The sequence below is a fragment of the Mustela lutreola genome, chromosome 10, assembly GCF_030435805.1.
Source record: "Mustela lutreola isolate mMusLut2 chromosome 10, mMusLut2.pri, whole genome shotgun sequence".
NCBI classification, from domain to species: domain Eukaryota; kingdom Metazoa; phylum Chordata; class Mammalia; order Carnivora; family Mustelidae; genus Mustela; species Mustela lutreola.
In genome coordinates this window covers 83,502,219-83,521,832 of record NC_081299.1, presented here as the reverse complement: position 1 = coordinate 83,521,832, position 19,614 = coordinate 83,502,219, and the positions used below count along the sequence as shown (strand labels likewise).

General features: G+C 33.9%; 2 long non-coding RNA genes across 2 annotated transcripts in view; one reads left to right on the top strand and one right to left on the bottom strand.

Moving 5' to 3' along the window:
• Positions 1–19,614, bottom strand: part of LOC131810471 (uncharacterized) — a 77,467-nt gene that overhangs the window by 4,716 nt on the left and 53,137 nt on the right. The gene's annotated exons all lie outside the window — the stretch shown is intronic.
• The window catches only part of LOC131810472 (uncharacterized), an 86,167-nt gene that overhangs the window by 64,537 nt on the left and 2,016 nt on the right, over positions 1–19,614 (top strand). Inside the window, exons 2-3 of the long non-coding RNA XR_009345595.1 lie at positions 13,767–13,868; positions 14,015–14,137. This is a non-coding gene — a long non-coding RNA (uncharacterized LOC131810472). The remainder of the gene's footprint in view (positions 1–13,766; positions 13,869–14,014; positions 14,138–19,614) is intronic.

Here is a 19,614-nt window from a genome sequence, read left to right as displayed (position 1 = left end):
GTGCAGGGTGTGATTATGAAACATGAAGATAGAAATGTCCCTTTTATCTCTCCCGCTGCTACATTTGAAGGTTTTTTTTTTTTTTCCTGCACAGTTAAGAGGCTAGAAATACACCAAAAGTGCCAACTTAATGAAAATAAAACTATGAAAATACAAACATTCTACACAAAAATATTCAAATTAAGAAACAAAAAAAAATCTCCTTTTAATAGATAAAACTGAAGAAAATAGGTCAATAGAGACATTGGGGCCATATGGAATCATTCTTGCAGTACTCCAAATACATTAAGTACTCTAATACATCTAAGATGATCTATGATAAAGAAAAGAATCTAAAGAAAGAAAAAAATAAATTGCGGGAAACTTTAATGTGTTATAGTTTTATGCGGAAGTAAAAAGCCAAATGGGAAAAGAATTGATAAATGTTGGAAGAAAGAGAACATGAAGAAATAGATAATGAGCAAAAGGGAGCCATGGTAATAAAAAGGCATGGTTCAGTTCTATCTATCTATCTGTCTATCTATCTATTTTTGCCTTGTGTCAATTCACCAAACCTAGGCATTCATAGTTTTTTACAAATTAATGATTGCTATAAATCTCAAAAAGTCATTTTCTTCAGATTTGCAATGTTGCTTACCATTTATTTCCTTGTTAAATTGTGTACTTGTGCAGCATATGCTCCAATATGAACTTCAGGGTCCATGTACTACCATATTCATTTTTTTAAAAAATTCAGATACTACAATCAACTGGTTGATTATTCACTCATATTTGTTTGAAAGAAGTTAATAGTGTAACTTGGCATGATACATGAAGCCTGGAAAGTATTCTAAATGCATTAATAAGAAAAAAACTGCATGGATTTAAAAACTTTACCACTTATAGATTGCCTTCTATACCTAAGCACTTTATATTTGTTGTGTTACTTACTCTTATATTGAGAGAATAAGAGAAAAGAGATTAAATTTTAGGCACTAGATGTAATGATAAGGAAGTTTTCTTACTTAAATTGTTCATCTTTATTTTACAGAGATAAATACTCATTTATTTTAGGTGATTTAAGGATGGTCCTTTCTGGAGACTTATTCAGGTCAATTTGAAGCTAATAATTCTGTATCTGACAGATTCTCAGATACTTTTACTGAATAGCAGATTTTCTAAACAATGATGTAGTCAAAATCATAAAAGCACAAAATCACACAAAAAAATCTTTACAGCTTGATTTCTAGGTCTTATAGTCAGCACAGCATTTTGTCAAATTGAAACCACACAGATACCCATTACTTACTAACATGGTCTGTCTTTGTAATAATTTTGTAGTAAAGTGCTTCCTTATATACACCTCAAATTTCTGATTTAGTGTATTATTGAAACACTCATTTTTCTTATCTCTATAAGGATAGACTAAACTGGACCACAGTAAATGGTTGTGTAGGTTGCTCACTGCACAATTCTAGAGGAGCTGTTCACATTGTAGACTTTTCAGATTTAAGTATTATAACAATTTTCTGCAGGCAGTTTAGTATTATGTTCCAATACAATTAGTTCATTGTGACAAATTACCTACAGGTGGACATGAAGTGTCTTGAGGAAGGGCTCCTTTTTCATATTGCACAAAAATGCCCTTTCAGGTCTGATTGTCTAGTGACTGGAACATAGAAAACCCTGGGGAAAATCTCATGTTCAATGAAGATAATCCCAGTAATAGGGGATTTAACAACAATAATAACTAGACTTTACTATTTATGTATAATATTATAACTATTCCTCATTTGCACAAGTAAATATAAAAATACTACCTATTTCCAAAAAATGTTTGCTAGCTGTAGCATTCAATCAATGTTAAGTGATTATTTTCATTAGCCTGAATATAAACAAGTCTTAAGTGGAATATGTCTACTTTAATAATAAAGTAATTTATTATTTGAAGATATTTTTATACCCATCTTTACTATTTGTATTAATGAACATCTTGGTTAAATGTAAACTTCATCCTTAACTTTAATTTTCCATCATGGTAAATTTCTGAAGTCACCAAGTTTAATTTGCTATTACCTGGGCAGAGCATTTGATGATATGGTTGATTATTATAAGGAAATTGAGGTTTTTATGGTGGCAAACTCCCACATAACTAGATGTCTCACTTAATAATAGGTTGGGAGAAAGATTACAATGCAGATAATCAAGTTTTAAAAATAAATTACATTTGCTTTCACAGAGGAGTTCAGAGATTAAATCTGGGTCATCGTTAACAGGCACATGGTGGAGTTCCTGGTTAGTTTGTTTTTTTATAATGAACTAGCATTAGGTACTTCAATATACTAGAAATAAGTCTTATAAATAGGAGTGAGAGAAGGCAGATGGAGCAACATATAAAGTGAGGGGTCATTAATTGTTGGTATTAAAGAAAAAAAGGAGTTCAGAGTGACTCTGTTTGGTGTGATGATAGCATTCACCAAAGCAAGCTATTCAAGAATAATAGGTTGAGGACATAATAATGAGTTGAGCCATCTATGGAACATTTGGGTGTCTAGTAGAGTTGGATATATAGGTCCAGAGCTCAAGAAATTGGGAAGAAAGAAAGAGATTTAACCATCATGAGAGGCAATACAGAGTAATCAACATCATCATCATCAACATCAGCAACAACTATTAAAGTACTTTCAAAATGCTGGTATTGTTCTAAGTGTCCTACGTATGTTATCCCAGTTAACACCCACATAAACCCTGCAAGACAGGCATAATAACTCCCATTTTATAAATTAGAAACTGAGGTATAGATCTGTTAAATGCTTTACCTATGGTCACACGGCTCCCAGCTAAACAGGATTCAAACCCTGACAGTCGACTTCTAAACACCATACTCAGTATAAACCATTATGGGCACCCAGACTTCCAACCTTTCCTTTCCCATCTATGAGCTGTGTGACTTAAGTCATGTTACCTACCCATCCTCTGCCTCAGTTTCCTTATTTTCATAATGAGAGATAATAATACTACCTGTCTCCAGGGAGTGCTTAGTATATAGTAGCATTCAATTGATGTTAAGTCATTATTTTTACTAGCCTATCAATGAATGTTGAAACAATGGTGGAAAAGGTGATTGCCTGTGTGAATGTGAGGTTTGAGAAAACAGAAAGATCATTGATCTTTTAAGGGTTGGTGGGGTCCAGAACAGAATCTGGAAGCCTAGTTCAGTGCAGGGTGGGTGTGGGTATCAGTGTGTGTTCCACTCCATCACAGAAAGCACTGCTTGGTTCTAAGAGGACAAAATGGGAGAGAAGCCAAACAAAAAGGCTGGTATCCCATCCAAATATAAGGTCCATGTAGAGAGACTGAGCCAAGAAAAATGAAAAGATTCAATTTAAATGGTTAGTGGGCAAAACTTGGAGAAGTTTCTAAAGCAGGTTGTTGGGCTTTCTAGGATGCCTATGACCTGGATGGTTGGCCAGAAGATAGCTCTTAAAGACAGTGGTCTTTCATGAGCTGAGTTTGGAGACAATAGCCAAAAGAGTAGGAAGGAATGAGGATGAAGCATAGTCACAGAGCTAAGGGAGGAGAAAGATGATGTGGTCTTTATGGGGAATTGGGAAGTTTGGGTTCTTTGTAACATCATCAGTTAATCCCTGTAACAGTTTTATGAGAGACGTACTTCACTTATCCACATTATTTTTTATAGTTTAGAAAAATTAGTCAACAATAATTGCCAATACCTTGCCTAGGGTCACATAGCTAGTGTGAATGCCAGAGCTGGCTTTTGAACCCAGGCAGTCTGGCTTAAGTCCATGCTTGTAACCATCTGTTACATATTCCTTATTTCCATCTGGTTGGTTTCTTTCTTTCTTTCGTTCTTTCTTTCTTTCTTTCTTTCTTTTTTTTTTTTTAAGTAAGCTCTACGCCCAGTGTGGGGCTTGAGCTCGCCACCCCAAGATCAAGAGTTGCACAAAGGCATTCTCCTTATTCCCATCTGCTTATTCTTTCAAGCGGCTCACTTTATTACATCCCTTCTATGTATCTGAAGAAAAATAACCTCTTTATGTGATTTCTGCTCCTCTTCTTTCATGCCCAAAAGTCTGGATGCAGGAAAGGGAGTTGTGCGTTTTTGGGTTTTAAAGAAAAAAAATTTTTTTCCCAAGAATAGAATCCTCCCTATTTCCCTGAGGGCTTCAGGCTTTTTTGTAACCAGTTACAGAAAGAAAAAATTAAAAAAAGAAAGAAAAAGAAAAAACAAAGTAAATATTTTTTCTGCTTTTACCTCTATATTATCCTGAAATATTGACAGTTTTGGAGCAAAGTTAGGGTAGAGAAGGGAGGAAAGTGGCAAAGGAGGAATTTGTTAACAACAACAAAAAAATTTGGTGGGGCGCCTGGGTGGCTCAGTGGGTTACAGCCTCTGCCTTCGGCTCGGGTCATGATCCCAAGGTCCTGGGATCGAGCCCCGCATCGGGTTCTCTGCTTGGCGGAGAGCCTGCTTCTCCCCGCACCCCCCTACCTGCCTCTCTGTCTACTTGTGATCTCTGTCAAATAAATAAATAAAATCTTAAAAAAAAGAAAAAAAATTAGTACCTCAAAACTAGTTAATGAATTACTGAGTCATCAATGGTGGTAGTAAAAAACATTCAATTACTTTCTAAAACAAAAAAGGCTAGTTAAACTATACTGATTGGCTGTTTGGTGATATGTAAGACATAAAAAGTATTTCCAAACATATGTTGTATCTGTATTTAAAGAGAGAGCAAGACAAAATAATAAGAACATTAAAAAACTCAAAAGTCATAAAGTCATTTATATCCTTTCCCTCTTTAAAGGGTAGTTAAAGGATTCAAGACTCCAGAATAAGCTTGAATTTCTTACCAGAGGCCCAATGACTCCAAAGATAATTGATACTCTTAATGATCACATAAGATACATTGAAGATCAATCAGTTCTGGAATTTAAAATAGCCTGATAAGAAATCACTTCTGTATGAATTAAAATTGCAACTATAAACAACCCCAAATAACTGAATATTAAAGTTGGCTGCATGAATAGATGACTGCATGAACAGAATAAAAAGCCCCGCAGAAATTATGATCATTGGCTTTCTGGTCTTACAACATGGTTTGCTTTCTAATCTGATACTCTTTTTGAACACTCTAATCTCAGATAACTTATATATAGATTTTAAAAGTCTAATTTTCTATTAAAATGAGCTTTTTAATGTGTATTTTTCCATTAGCTGTTAAGTATCAAATTCTGATGCTAGAGACAATGAAAGGATTCATTTGGGTGGATTTGATTGTTGGGGTAAATATGGTATGTGAAAATTAATCTTAAACTATATTCAAAATTCAAGTTTCCCAGCCTACACTTACTCTCTAGCTCAAAAGTTTTTAACTTAGGGTGTACTTCAAATTGCCTGGGGAATGTTTAAAAATACCATTTAGTCAATCCTGCCCAGGAAATTTAAATCAGAATCTCTGGAGGTAGAGCATTAGTGTTTCTCAAAAATCTTCTCAGTGATTCCAGCATGCATCCAAGGCAGAGAACCATCACTCTAGTCTTTTTTATTAGCTTTGATCTTAAGAGAATTGTATTGGTTGTCTGAAATGACAGACTTTCTGGGATTAGGAAATGGTGGGAAACAGCTACTTCATTTATTTATTCATTCACCATGAAAACATATATTGATCTTAGAATAAAGTATTGTGTGAAGGTCTAGGTGACCCAAATACAAATAACACAAAGCACTGGTTCTCAAGCAACTTATAGTCCACTATAAGGGTGAAAAGATGGGAACGGGGTGTTACTGAAAAGATACAGAATAAAAAATAAGGCTAGACAAGGATGGTTTGCCAAATAGTGGTGGTTACTAAAAGAAAAATTAAAAAGGGGGTACCTGGGTGGCTCAGTTGGTTAAGTGTCTGCCTTTGGCTCAGGTCATGATCCCAAGGTCCTGGGAGGGAGCCCCTTGTGTTGTCTTCAGACACCCTGCTCAGTGGGGAGTCTGCTATTCCCCCCTGCTTATCCTCTCTCTCTCTCTCAAATAAATACATAAAAATTTAAAAAAGAATTCTCATTAAAAAATCATTGGAGACTGAACATTATCAGTTATGTTTTGCAAGAAGGAAGCAGATATGGAGAGCTGAGTTATATAATTATTTTGATATTTTAGATCAAAGTTAAATGAGAGATTCATGGCAAAAATGAGAATCCAGCAGGAAGAACACATGTTAGGAATGTTACGGAGGCAAAATCCACGCAATTTGTAAGCTCAAGACATGTGGTGAGGAGGGTGGCGTGGGTAATCACACCCAAGTCCAATATTCAAGCCTGGTTTTCTGGAATTATGGTCCAGCTACCCGAGAAATGGAAATGTGTGTGAGGGGCAAGACAGATGCTTTTGGACATGTTGGATCTGAAGTGCTGGTGGGGTGTCAAGCTGATGTCCAGCAGGCACATGGAATAAGAGATAATGGTTTGGGAGAAAGCCTCATAGAGATTGACATAGGGGGAGGTAAGAGCTACATTTGACAGAATGCTGGGAAAGGAAAGAAAGCAAGCTGCTCCTTAGGGAATCCCTGAATGCCAGGACATACATACATACATACATACATACATACATACATACATACATGAATGAATGAATGAATGAATAAGGAGTCAGAAAACTGAGTTAAGAGAATCAAGGAACCCAAGAGAAATAATTTTTAAGGTAAGAGTGATTAATATAAAAAAGGTGATTCAGAATTAATTCTGAGACAAGGCCTTAAGTTCAATAACCAGTCTTGCTCACAAAAAATTTGGACACAGGAAACCAAGCTGAAAGTTATTTAGAAGTACATGTGTGATGAACAGCAAAGCAAGGAATACTGACTATTCTTTGATAAAATCAAATCTTTAAAGGAAAAATACAACTTTTTCTTCATATTATATAAGGATTTTTTTTTAATTGTAGGAATAAGTTTAATTGCTTCTTTGCAGAGGAATTTATGGAAGGGAGAGATTATAAGTGAAAAGAATAAAAGTAGCAGAGAAGCTAGATAGCTGACTAAAAAAATTCACTTGAGAACCATGATCTTCTTGCCACATTTTCCTTAATAGAGGCCTTGAATCAGATCAACTAGTATAGCTTAATTAATATTGAACTTCAATTGGACAGACAACTAATAGTAAGATAAAATGGTAAGACTGCTGCTATGGGTTGCACATTGTTAAAAAATAATGAAAAAAGTCAAAATTAAATATTCTGTACATTTTGAATACTAACATTTACGAGCACATTACAAAGCGAAATGCAAAAAACCCCTAATGTAAATATTAAACATCATTTTAACAAATTATTTATAAATCCAATTAATAAAAGTAAAATATTATTAAAATAAACAACATACTAGAAAAAATGAAGAAAATTTATTTTTTAAGGCAAACTGAAAGCAAAATAATATTATAATATTATTTGGTTTTATAAATTTTTAATATTAAAAGACAAAGCTTCATTCAATCCATTTTATTGTAATTTTTCTAATTGACCAATAAACTCTTTCCTTATCTACCTGGTCGGGGAAAAGCGCAGGGGAAGTTATAAGCTATTTCTACACATTTTTCCTCCGATTTTTTCATATTCAAATAATTCTAGTTCTTGTTTGGTAATTTGAGAACCTTTATTACCTTTTTGTTTTCAGGAATTGTAGTTTTTAAAATTAAATGAGGTATAGTTTCTATTAGTCTTTTTAAAACTATTCCAGTTTATCTTAACATCTTTTATTTTATGTACTTGAAGACTTTTTACAAAGATTTTATTTACTTATTTGAGAGAGAGAGAGAGAGAGAGAGAGAACATGAGCAGTGGAAGGGAGGAGATACGGAGAAGCAGACACTCCCCACTGAGCAGGGGGCCTGACACAGGGGGCTTGACCCTAGGACCCTGGGATCATGACCCTAGTCAAAGGTGATGCTTAACCAACTGAGCCACCCAGGCACCCCTGTACTTACAGGTTTTTATACAGTCACCTCTTTCACTTTTGATACTGTCTCATGTAGAAGACATCAGAGTAGGACTATTTCTGCAGTATGAATTTGAAGCACCCTGATGTATTAGGTTATTATGATAGGCAATGACCATTTGAAAATTGCAGACCATTTTCTTGGTTAATCCTTTTTGTATAATTTGAACAATTAAATTATTGGTTTTATTCTTCCAGTGTAAAAATCTCAGAATAAAAAATAAACAATGTTTCACAAACAAAATTACTAGTACCTTGATACTTTAAATTAGGATCATTCAGCTGAATTCTGAAACACAATAAACTCACTAAATTACATTTCTAACAGTATCATAGTTGTTATGTCTTAAAAAAATGGCATTCAATGAGGTAGACTTTTCTAAGTGAGGCACTATGTGTAAAATAATTCAGATTAATGCAATGCTCTGTAATATTCTGTAATTTAATTATTATGAGCCTACCATAAAGTAATAAAATTCCTTAGGTTATACAGGTGCTCTTTAGAGGAAGTGATTTCTTGCCACTTAGTTTTTGTTTTGTTTTGTTCTTAACATCAGACTGTGATGCCAAATGTCCATAGGAAAGTATATAATATTTTAATAATTGTGTTTTTATTACTTGAACTATTTATGAAATTTAAAATAAATTATCATTTAATTTATTGTGTTTTATTTGAAGAAAATTCTTTGTTATTTTGCATTTATAACATTTGCATTTAACATTAACAGTAAATGATATTAATGTAAAAGCAATTCTAATTCGAGTCCCCTTTTTCTTTTTAATTAATTAATTAATTAATGATTAAGTAATGTTGAGAGAGTGAGGTTGGGGAGGGACAGGGGTAGAGGGAGAGAGAATCTTAAGCAAGTCCCATGCCTAGCATGGAAACTGATGCAGGGCTAGATCTCACAACACGGATATCATGACCTGAGTGAAATCAAGAGGTTTAACTGATTGAGCTACCCAGGAACCCTTCAAGAGTCCCCTTTTAATAATTTAATATCATGTGTTAGAGGGGGAAAACTATAAAAAAATAAGATTGTATATTACACGTTTTAATTTTCAAGGCTTTTATTTTGTTTCTAATTTCATTTATTTTCTGAAAGCTACCACACATATTCACACACATATACATTGATGTTTTGACTCCATACTTCTGCTTAAACATTTTGTTCTGTCTAGGATAACTGAGTCTGTCCTTTCCATCTTTTCAAATCTCATCCATTCTTCAAGATACTGAACAAATCCTACCTGCTCTATAAATTTTCTGATCATCATAGCATGAATTCCTCTGTCCTTCCTTTGAATATCTTGTCTTTAACATTTGTATTATTTGTTTATTAAACATGTCCTTCTTCCTCATAGTTCTTAGAATGTTTCACTGCTTAAATATTTTCATTTATGTTTTATACCCAATAAAATAAACTGTAAAATTATTATTTTTAAAACTACTTTATTTTTTTTTTTAATTTAAATTTAAATTTTTAATTTTTTTTTAAATAAATCCCTACACCTTACAAGGGCCTTGAACTTAAAACTCCGAGATCAAGTGTTGTATGCCCTACCGAGTAGCAGGGGTTCCTAAATTGAAAAATTATTAAGAACAGAGTGCTTCCTGAGTAAATCTTTATCGATTTGATGTCTAATTGTCTTTTGCAAAATCCAGCAAATACGACATAAATAACATATACAACATAAGCAAACAATAAAATCTACATGATTGTATCTTATATTTCATATGGGAAAGTATGTATATATATCATATGTGAATGTATACATATGTATGTATATAATTGTGTATACTTGTATATAGATACTTTAACAACAGTGAAATATAGTAACTTAATTCTGATTAGCCTGTGAGAACTTCCCAAAATTCACTCTCCTGTATTATCTCATGACTTTCAATAACTTGGGAAGGTTAGTGACAGACATTATACTCCTTGTTTTGTTTAGGAGAAAACTGGTATTCAGAGAATTATAACTCAACTGTAAAGATTTGATCATTATTACTTAGAATTAATCAGGGGGGCACCACAACTAGGATCTAGGAGACTTCTAATCCAGTGCCACTCAAACTATGTTTAGTGAAAGATCAGTTTGACACTCACTCCCATTCTGTCACCAACTATTATTTTTTAATAATATAGTATAAATGAATTCTCTGAAAAAATATACAAAACACAAATCCATTTAAAAAACTACTCGATTTAACAGCCATCAAATGACTTCAACAAATAACTTTTTTTTTTTTTTTTTTTTTTTTTTTTTTTTATAAACATATATTTTTTATATACATATATTTTTATCCCCAGGTCTGTGAATCACCAGGTTTACACACTTCACAGCACTCACCAAATCACATACCCTCCCCAATGTCCATAATCCCACCCCCTTCTCCCCAACCCCCTCCCCCCGTATCATGCTTAGCGAAATAAGTCAAGCAGAGAAAGACAACAAATAACTTTAAGTTTTGAAATGGTTATCTTCAATGTGCTTATCATTTTGGATGGAGAACAAATAACACACGGACCATCTCCAGTCTCTGGACCACACTTTGAGTATTGTCTCTGTCAATCATGACATACCCCTTCTAGGAGAATTATCCTCATCCAGAACATCTGCCACCTAAGTGGCCCTGTTGACTCAGAAGTGATCTCTGCCATCCACCATTTACAGCTGATTGGACTGAGACCAAAAAAATGCTTGGCTAGAAAGCTATGAACTCTGGCCAGGCTTGAAAAGATGAGCTGGACCCAGGAGTTTTTTTTTTTTTTTTTTTTTTTTGTCTCTGTATTTAGGTCTAATAAGTAAAGAAAGGATTTTCTGTGACAGTCCAAAGTTTTGTACATGCTTAAAATACGAGCTAGCAGAAACTCTGAGTAAGCTTTGTAAGGTGGATTGGGGCACTAAAGAAAGGGGAAGATAGGAACTATAGCTGAGTCATATTAATAGCAGCTCACGAAAGATTCAAAAACTGCTGATGCTGAGGCACAGAAAGCTGCCATAACTCCGGAATTACCTTTCAACTCCAATATCCCATAGCCCCAGGCTTTAAGTAGCATTTTCTTTCAATGTCCCAAGATACACATCCCATACTTCTTGCAATGTACATATATATCCTAACTGGCATAAATGGGTCTCTGAATTATTTACGAAACTTAGTTTATTGAAGACGGAGTCCAAAGCTTTTTCCATTATACCTAATAAGCTTATGCCAGGAACAACAGATGTCACATTTGAAAGACAAGTTGGTAGTGCGTACATCTCTAACTGATTTTCAGTCTGCAGTGAGACTTGTAAGCAAAACTGGGCTGATCTGGTGGAACTCTGGTACCAAATATCCATCTCCTTCCTACCTACATAACTACTTCTCAGTTTCATTGTTTCCAACATAATCCTGAAATATATTAATTACAATATTTTCCATAGTTAATTATATGGAGGGAATTCCTTCAAACTTCTATCAAATTACTTCAGTCATGGAGAAACTTCATTAGCTCACCTGCTCTTTGTATGGACTTCAATTTGCAGAGCTTTTTAGAACCAGGACCGCTGATCTAATGGACCAGACATGTGCTTTCAGTCTGTTTGAATCCAGATACATATTATGTGTTAGTGGTTTCTGGAATCCTCCCAGAAATAAAGGTGCAGGTTTGAGATTGAGTGCACAGTGATTCTCAAAACGTGTTTTACTGCCCTGATGCTTTTTTTAATGAACATGTTCAGATTATTTTTATCTCTTTAGTTATATTATAACATACCTGGTTTGTAGTAAAGAAGTATCTTTTAGTATAAAAATGGAAGCATAACTTCTTTTATTATTCTCCAGTATATTTCAGATTTTAAATTGAATGGTTTATGTCAGAGGTTAACAATATGGGGTCTTAGATTAAACAAGCCCTGTGTAATCGTATTGAGCCAGTAGGTCACAAAAATAAGAGAAAATGTGTTTGAATCACAGGAGAGAAGGTATGTTGGATGGATCTCTGAAATATTTCATGTTGTAGTATCAGCTGATTGATAACAGTGATTCTCAGAAGGGTTCCAATATTATGCCTTTTAAAAGCTGGAGATTAGTGCAACCATGGTGAACAGCACAACACTCTGGCAAAGAAAAAGGGTCAGGGCTGGCAAAATGTGGCAGGTGTCAAAATAAAAGGTTAGGCTCTGTGCCTGGGGACCCATCTGTCAGATATAAGTATGATAAGCAATTAATGTATTTATTTGCATTGCTCATGAAAAACCATGTATTCCATAAAAGTGGTCAATTTAAATACCTTCCACTGTTCGCTAGAAATTAGAATATAAAAATAAAATGTTCAAGACAAAAAGTAAGGTATAATAATGAAATGGTTTGTTTCTATAAATAAGTAAAGGTTTGAAGAATTCTAGTAGTCTGCATTGAAGGATTAAATCCATTAAATATAAAATTTTAACAATAGAGTGGTGATATTAAGGATCTACAAAATCAATGTTTATTTTGCAGGATAATTTTGGTAGCATTCCTTGTAAGTTCAGGATGCTTTATACTCATTAGTCTAGATTACATAATCGAATAATGCAATGAAGCCCAGAAAAATTATGAGGGAATAGAAATTTAGAAATCTAATATATGTCTTACATTTTCTTTAAATGTTTTGTTCACAACTTTGTCATTATTAGAGCTTTCATTTGCACTTTGTGACTAATCCCGACTCCTCTTTATTTATTATTTATTTAGCTTTCTCACTACTTCTGCTTTCCAATCTGTTTAAACTAGATTATGTTTATATTTAACATTCATCAGTGAGATGTTTTTTTACAGATAAAATACATTATAACTTTTAAATCATAATCATAAGCTTTTAAAATGTTACTTTATTTCACTGGTCAGTAAAAATCTAACCCAGAATATGAGTAAAATCAGACTTACTAAAATTTTATGGATAAACTGACCTCCCCCCATATTTTTCCCTGAATAAAGTTAAAGCTCTCAATTATGTTTTAGTAAGTGAAACTCACACCTTATGGTAATACCAAAATTTGAAGAGAAACAACATGTAAGTCTATACTGTAAAATGTTATATGGAGGGAAAATTCAAGTTCCTTCATTGTAGGTAGGGGGAGAAATGCCAATATGACTATGTTATTGCAAGTTGCACATCCTGTCTGCTAAGTGATGAAATTAAACAAGCAAAGCCACTGGAATAGTAAAGAGAATCATTTGGCTTTGGAAAGAACAGAGGTATTATGTTCAATAAACTTATTTTCTTATTGTTGAAGCAATGTATATGCCATCAGTATGTTCCATTTATTGGAAAGATACTGGTTAAACTTTAAGTCATTGATTCTTCTCCCCAGAATTCCCTTCTAGCTCTGTTATCATTAGAGTCTTAAACTATCTGCTATTTTTACTATCAAACTTGGCTTCCCATGGTATAACAGCAATGTTAGAGTAGGAGTTGAGGAAGGAAATCTAAATTAAAAAAAGATACAAACTTTAAACTTTGTTGCATGTTCCATTTAATGGTCTGATATATGATTTACAAATTACGTTTGAAATTTAATTATAATTAACTGTTACTTAAAGTCAAATTAATTCATGGCTTTATTTCCTGATTGAATTCAATGTTTTTCCTACTGCCAATTTTACTTCATTTGAACCTCAGTCATCTAAGTTAGCTCTGTTTCTTATCTATTTACTTTCATTTGATTGAATGCCCTTGAAGAAAATGTATCAGGCCCAAAAAAATAATATATATATAATTCCTTATTTGCCATTCTATACAACTCTTCAAGATCCTAGGATATGCTACATAATAAAAATAATAACTTCAACAGAAAGTCAAGATGTCACTGAATTTTGCGAGAGAGACACAAGAATAATACATCAAACAGAAGGTAAGATTTTTGTTTTACTTCTTGACAGTGAGAATTATTTATTTTAAGTTATTTCTTTCAAAGCATATATAGGAAGAAAATATACATTGGGGTTCATATTTATGAAAAGAAAAATAAACTTAATTTTTACTTTTATTTTTCTACAGAAGTATATGAGAACAATTTTGCTGGGTATATATTTACTTCAATTCAACCATTTGGAGAAATAATGAAAATTCTGATGAGTTTTAAAACTCATAATACAAATATGCATTGATCTATCACCACAGGTATGCTTTCATAAATTTCCTCTTCTCAATCAGATATAAATTTATACCAATTTGCAAAATTGTTTTTTTTTTTTTTTTTTTTTTTACTCTTTGAAAGCTCAATACATATAAGATTACTTGGGAAAATAAATTTTCTCATTTGTTATTTTTTAAATCTTTGGTATTAGTATAAAATCTGTTATGTGAATAAAATACCCCAATACAATTTCATTTCATACTCTGAAAAAACTATTACTTTCAAAAGTTCTATCATTCCCAACTTTTTTTTTTTTTTTTTTTTTTTTTTTTTTGAGAGAGAGAGAGAGAGCACAAGCATGAGGGGAGAGGAGAGGGAGAGAGATTCTTAAGCTGGCTCCATACCTAGTGTGGAGCTGGATGCAGGGCTTGATGTCATGACCTTGAGATCATGACCTGAGCTGAAATCTAGAGTTAGACACTTAGCCAAATGAGCTACCCAAGCACACCCTATTGTTTCCAAATTTTTAAGATGTGTTTCCTTCAGACAGAAAATTGTTTTTCATCACATAAAATAATATTGGGTCTCACCCATTCTCAAGACATCATTCCTATCCCCATCTCAGGCTCTCTATGTTTGTTTCTCCTACAGTTATTTTTTAAAAAATAAATTAACCACTCATGCAAAACAAGGTAAGTGTTATGATTCTGCTCATATACAGATAATGATACTCTGGTACAGAGAGTTTAAATAATTTGTACAATATGAACCCACTTTATTGTGGTAATTTGACTTCTATCCATCTAGTTACTTCCTCAAACAAGGAATGCCAGAATGTTGAAGAAATAAAGAGCAGAAGTGTGAAAATTATGCCATAAGATAAGAAGAAAAGAACTATGAAAATAAAAATAAAATAAAGTAAGAAGAAGCCATCTGAAGTAGCAAAGGAGTTTGTTGGGGGCCAAGAATAAAGATTTTAAGATAAAAAGTAGTAGCAGAATATGAATAAAATCCAACACTGGCAAAAATTCTGAAAGGTTAGGATAGAAATGGAAGACCAATGTAAATGGTGAGGGATGAAGCATAGCTTTTCTTGTCCTCTCAAATATGCTTATTGAAAAATTCTGAGAGAATAGTCCCTGCATTCGGTTCTCAAAGGGAACAGAGATGAATCTATGTTTGTGGCATTATAGACGTTACTGACATCTATGATTTTTGTGATTTGTCAGGCGATTAGCCATTATTATCTGATGGCTTAGAGAATGGACTTTTGTAGGCAACCAGGAACAGAGATTCTGGCTCTCCAGCTTATTAGGATTTTGTTCTTGGCAGTGGCATGCTAGAGGCACCTCCTACAGGCTCCTGATTATATGTATCTTTTCCATCTCTTCCCAGTATCATGTTCAATGACATCACACACTGGTAGTTTAAAATCAGTCAAACTGAAATTACTTATATCCCCCAAACTGGCAAACACTATAGATATAGTCCTTATTTCTCATGTGCTGGTGTACCAGTACAGCACTGGACCTTGAGTGAATTTCCTAACCTTCTTGAACTTTAGGGTTTTTTTCATCCAAAAAGAAAAAAAAAATAGATATGACAGGTCTTCTTAGAATTCTGCAGACCTTTCAATGGATGATATATTTCATATGGTGCTTGATACCTAGTAAGCATCAATAACAGTAGCACTCTAGTTATTTAATTCAGCTTATCACACAGAACATCGAACAATTCTGCCTTTTCAACACACTAGAAAGCATTTCAATGAGTTCATTAAAATTCTAGGAGAGAAGGATTTGTAGAAATTATTTTACTGACTTTACAGATGAAATGGTTTCCCTTACATAAGATTTTTGTAAAGAAGATAAACAATTACTAATACTTGCATAGTAATTTCTTCTATATGGTTAGTTTAGAAAACTTCTATTTCCTATAGTAACTCATATATAAAAGCTGAAGGGCATCTCTTGGGGTTTTAACCCACTGTTCTCTGAATTAGATTAAATGCATGGCTTCAGTTATTCAACCTTCTTGATAAGTTAATACAAAGACTGATTCTGGCTATACACCCCACTGTTTAGAAAGCTCAAACAAAATTCTGAGCCAGAGGCCACTGTATCTATCAAGATGACAGGCAGTATGTATGCCTTGAAACTTTAAAGGCAGGCACTGCAGGAAATAAGGAATCTAAGAAAGGATGAACCAGTCTAGAGATAACCCTGCTTAGTTGCCTTTGTTAATAGTTCTCTCATCTAGATATTCTTTGATGTGGATTATTTATTCTTACGATTGTTGTTTCATTTCTCTGTCCTTGGAATATAATTCTTCAGACAATTTTAATTTTTATTATTTATTTATTTACATATTTTTGAGCTGGCTCCATGCCCAGCATAGGTCTTGAATTCATGATTTGAGAACAAGAGTTGCATGTTCCACTGACTAAGCTAGTCAGGCACTCCTATAAAATTTTAAAACAAGTTATACATATACATTTTCTACTATACTTCACAAAGCATGTCTTTAAGGTATTTTAAAATTCATTTTAACTATTTTGTAGTAGGAAAAAAACAACTTAAATTGAACTGAATTCTAATATCCTCTCTTATTCCAAAGACATGGTAGTTTTTTTTTTTTTTTGCAAAGATGACTAAAATAATTTGTCCTATCTCTGTATATATATATATATACCTTTGCAGTATGACTTTGCTTTTCCTCTCACCATAGGTGAGCTACAGTTTTTCTACTCTTTCAGTGTAGGCTGTGCCAAGTGGCTTGCTTTGGTCAAAGCAAAGATGATGAAAGCAGAGGTTTGAAAAGCATTTGCACATTAGGGTTTGCTGTTTTTGCTGCCCTGAGACCACTATGAACAGCTTGAACTAGCTTTCTGGAGAATGAGACCACATGGGGTAGAATAAGCTCTACTAGCTAAGGACAACTAGACCAACCAAGCTGCCAAACACCAGACACATGAACAAGCCCATTCTAGATGTTTCAGCCTTGGATGACCTATCTGCTAACTGGACAACCAACTTATTATCCCACAAAATTATAAGCAAAAATGGAATAGTTCTTGTTTTAAGTCAGGGGTCTGCCAATCTACAGACTAAGGGCCAAATTCAGAACATCACATATTTTTGAAAATCAAATTTTACTGGGACATGGCCAAACTCATTTGCTTATGTACTGTCTCCTCTTTCACACTATAATGAAAGAGTTGAGTAGCTGCAACAGAAACTGTATGGCCTACAAAGCCTAAAATATTTCCTATCTATCTTCCCCTTTATAGAAAAAGTTTGCTGATCCTGTTTTTTAAGGCACTAAGTTTTGGGTGGTTTGTTAAGTAACAGTAGAAAAAGAGCACAGATGTATTTTCAAAAAAGGGATATGCCTCAGTTCTTATTAAACTAATAAAGTCCTATGCTCATAAAAAAATACATTTTGGGGAGGGTCAATTATTTCTTTTATGGAAAAAAGCAATACTTCCAGTTTGCATTTCTAAAGTACTGTTATGAAGATTTTAGTTGTACACCAATATCTGATATTCTCCTTTTCCAGAGTAATACATTGAGCTGGGAATGTAGCCACTCAGAGATTATACTTATGAGTTCTAGTCTCAGTTATGTGTACGACCACAGGCCAACGTTTCCTCCTGCAGACTACTAATAGAAGTGATGTGGACTACCATTTTGTGGACTTTCTTTATGCTCCCATTCTCCTTCCCACTAACTGGAACTTACAGCAAACTGATTTATCATGGAGACAGGTAGCATGTCCTAGAGAATGGAGGAGTACACAATCAAGAGAACTTTAGTCACTCAAAAACCATGTGGAGTAAAGCCACCTTCCAACTTGGCCCATTCATCTTAGACTATTAACACGAGAGAGAAATGAACTTGAAAATTCCATAAGCCACTGAATAATTCTTAGGTTTTTGTTTTGTTTTGTTTTGGCGGCAGGTTACTCTTATTCTAACTAATACAATACTCTTACATAATATACTTGGCACCAAAATGATTTAGTTGGTAAACACTGGATCTTGGGTCAAAAACTCAAGGACACTTTGAAAGACTTTGCCCCAATTTTCTGAACTGGCCAGAGACTAGTCACTTACAGTAACTGTGATATTGTTTCCCCAGATAAAAACATACAACTCTAGATAGGCTAAGCAGGAATTTTGGAAACTGGCCTTTCTAATTTCTACTTCTACCATGGAAGAGGGCCACAATAACTGGTGATTGCCCTAGGCATGTGTCATTTTAGTCCCAAGAAATGTTTACATACCAACATAGTGCCTTTGGAAATATCATGGGAAATAGTCAAGGTGAGTTTTTGGCACTTGGAGAGCTATGCATGGTTCTCCCTTGAAAAGACGCATAATTTCATTTTGAGATTAGAAGAATTAGAAGAAAATTAGAAGAAAAAAATAGAAGAAAATTGGGGACGATTTTAGTTACATCTTGAATATATACTCAATGATGGCAGACAGTAAGGCTCAGGTTTTAGTGTATACGAGAGGAACTTGTTAGGCATGTAGATTTCGATTAGCTCTCTTCCTCTCCTCTTACTTCCAGAGATTATTGATATATCCTCCTAGAGATTATGAAAGTATCCTCCTCATACTCCCTAAATCATAGGTCTAGTAGTGGATATCTCCATATTTATATAGTACCCTGAGTGAGTCTAAGATAGGAGGTGAGTGGCTCTTTGAGAAACCAGAGTCACAGCAGAAATTAAATTCCAATATTAAGACTCAGTTCCAGGAATTGGAACTCGATGTGGCAAATAAATTCTAGAGAAGAAGAGTTATATCAAAATTTCCCAAAGAAGTATTTTATGAATGATTTTGTTGAAAAACTAATAAGGAAGAACTACCAAACACACCAGTGAAAATGAAATTGGCCCATTTTCCCTGTGAACTTATTCAGTGTTCAGTGTCCAGTTTAAGAGTTTAAACTTCCTTTGGAAGTTATATGAGGTGCTTTCATCATATTCCATAATTTCTGGATCAGAGTATCTGGATCAGAGCACATTAAGTTTAGATATACGATTGTATGTCTCCTCTACTAGATTACATGTTCTGTAAGGAAAAAAAAAATTGTTTCTTTTGTGCTCACCAGCATATCCATAGCTTATTAGGATGCCAAGAATATGCAAAAGACTTATCTAATACTTATGGAAGGAATAAATCTCTGAATGGAAAAATAGCTAGTTGGTTTTACGAACAGAGGAAATGGACATAAACAGCAAGGAGACCAGATGAAAATAAAAAATGTGTCAAACATATAATGACTTAAGCAATATAGATCCAACAGAGGTAGGTTCAGGAGGTAGCGTTGGGTCATGTCCCCTTGAGGGCATTCTAGTTTGGAAAAAGGAGTAGATTTTAGTGCAGAGCTGAGGATCAGAGATAAAAAGCCCTTATTCAGACCAGTCTCCCTGCAAGGACTATATATAGCTTTGGGGAAGGGACTTTGAACCATTTTGATTTTCTGTTCCGTCACTCTTCTATTTTATTAAA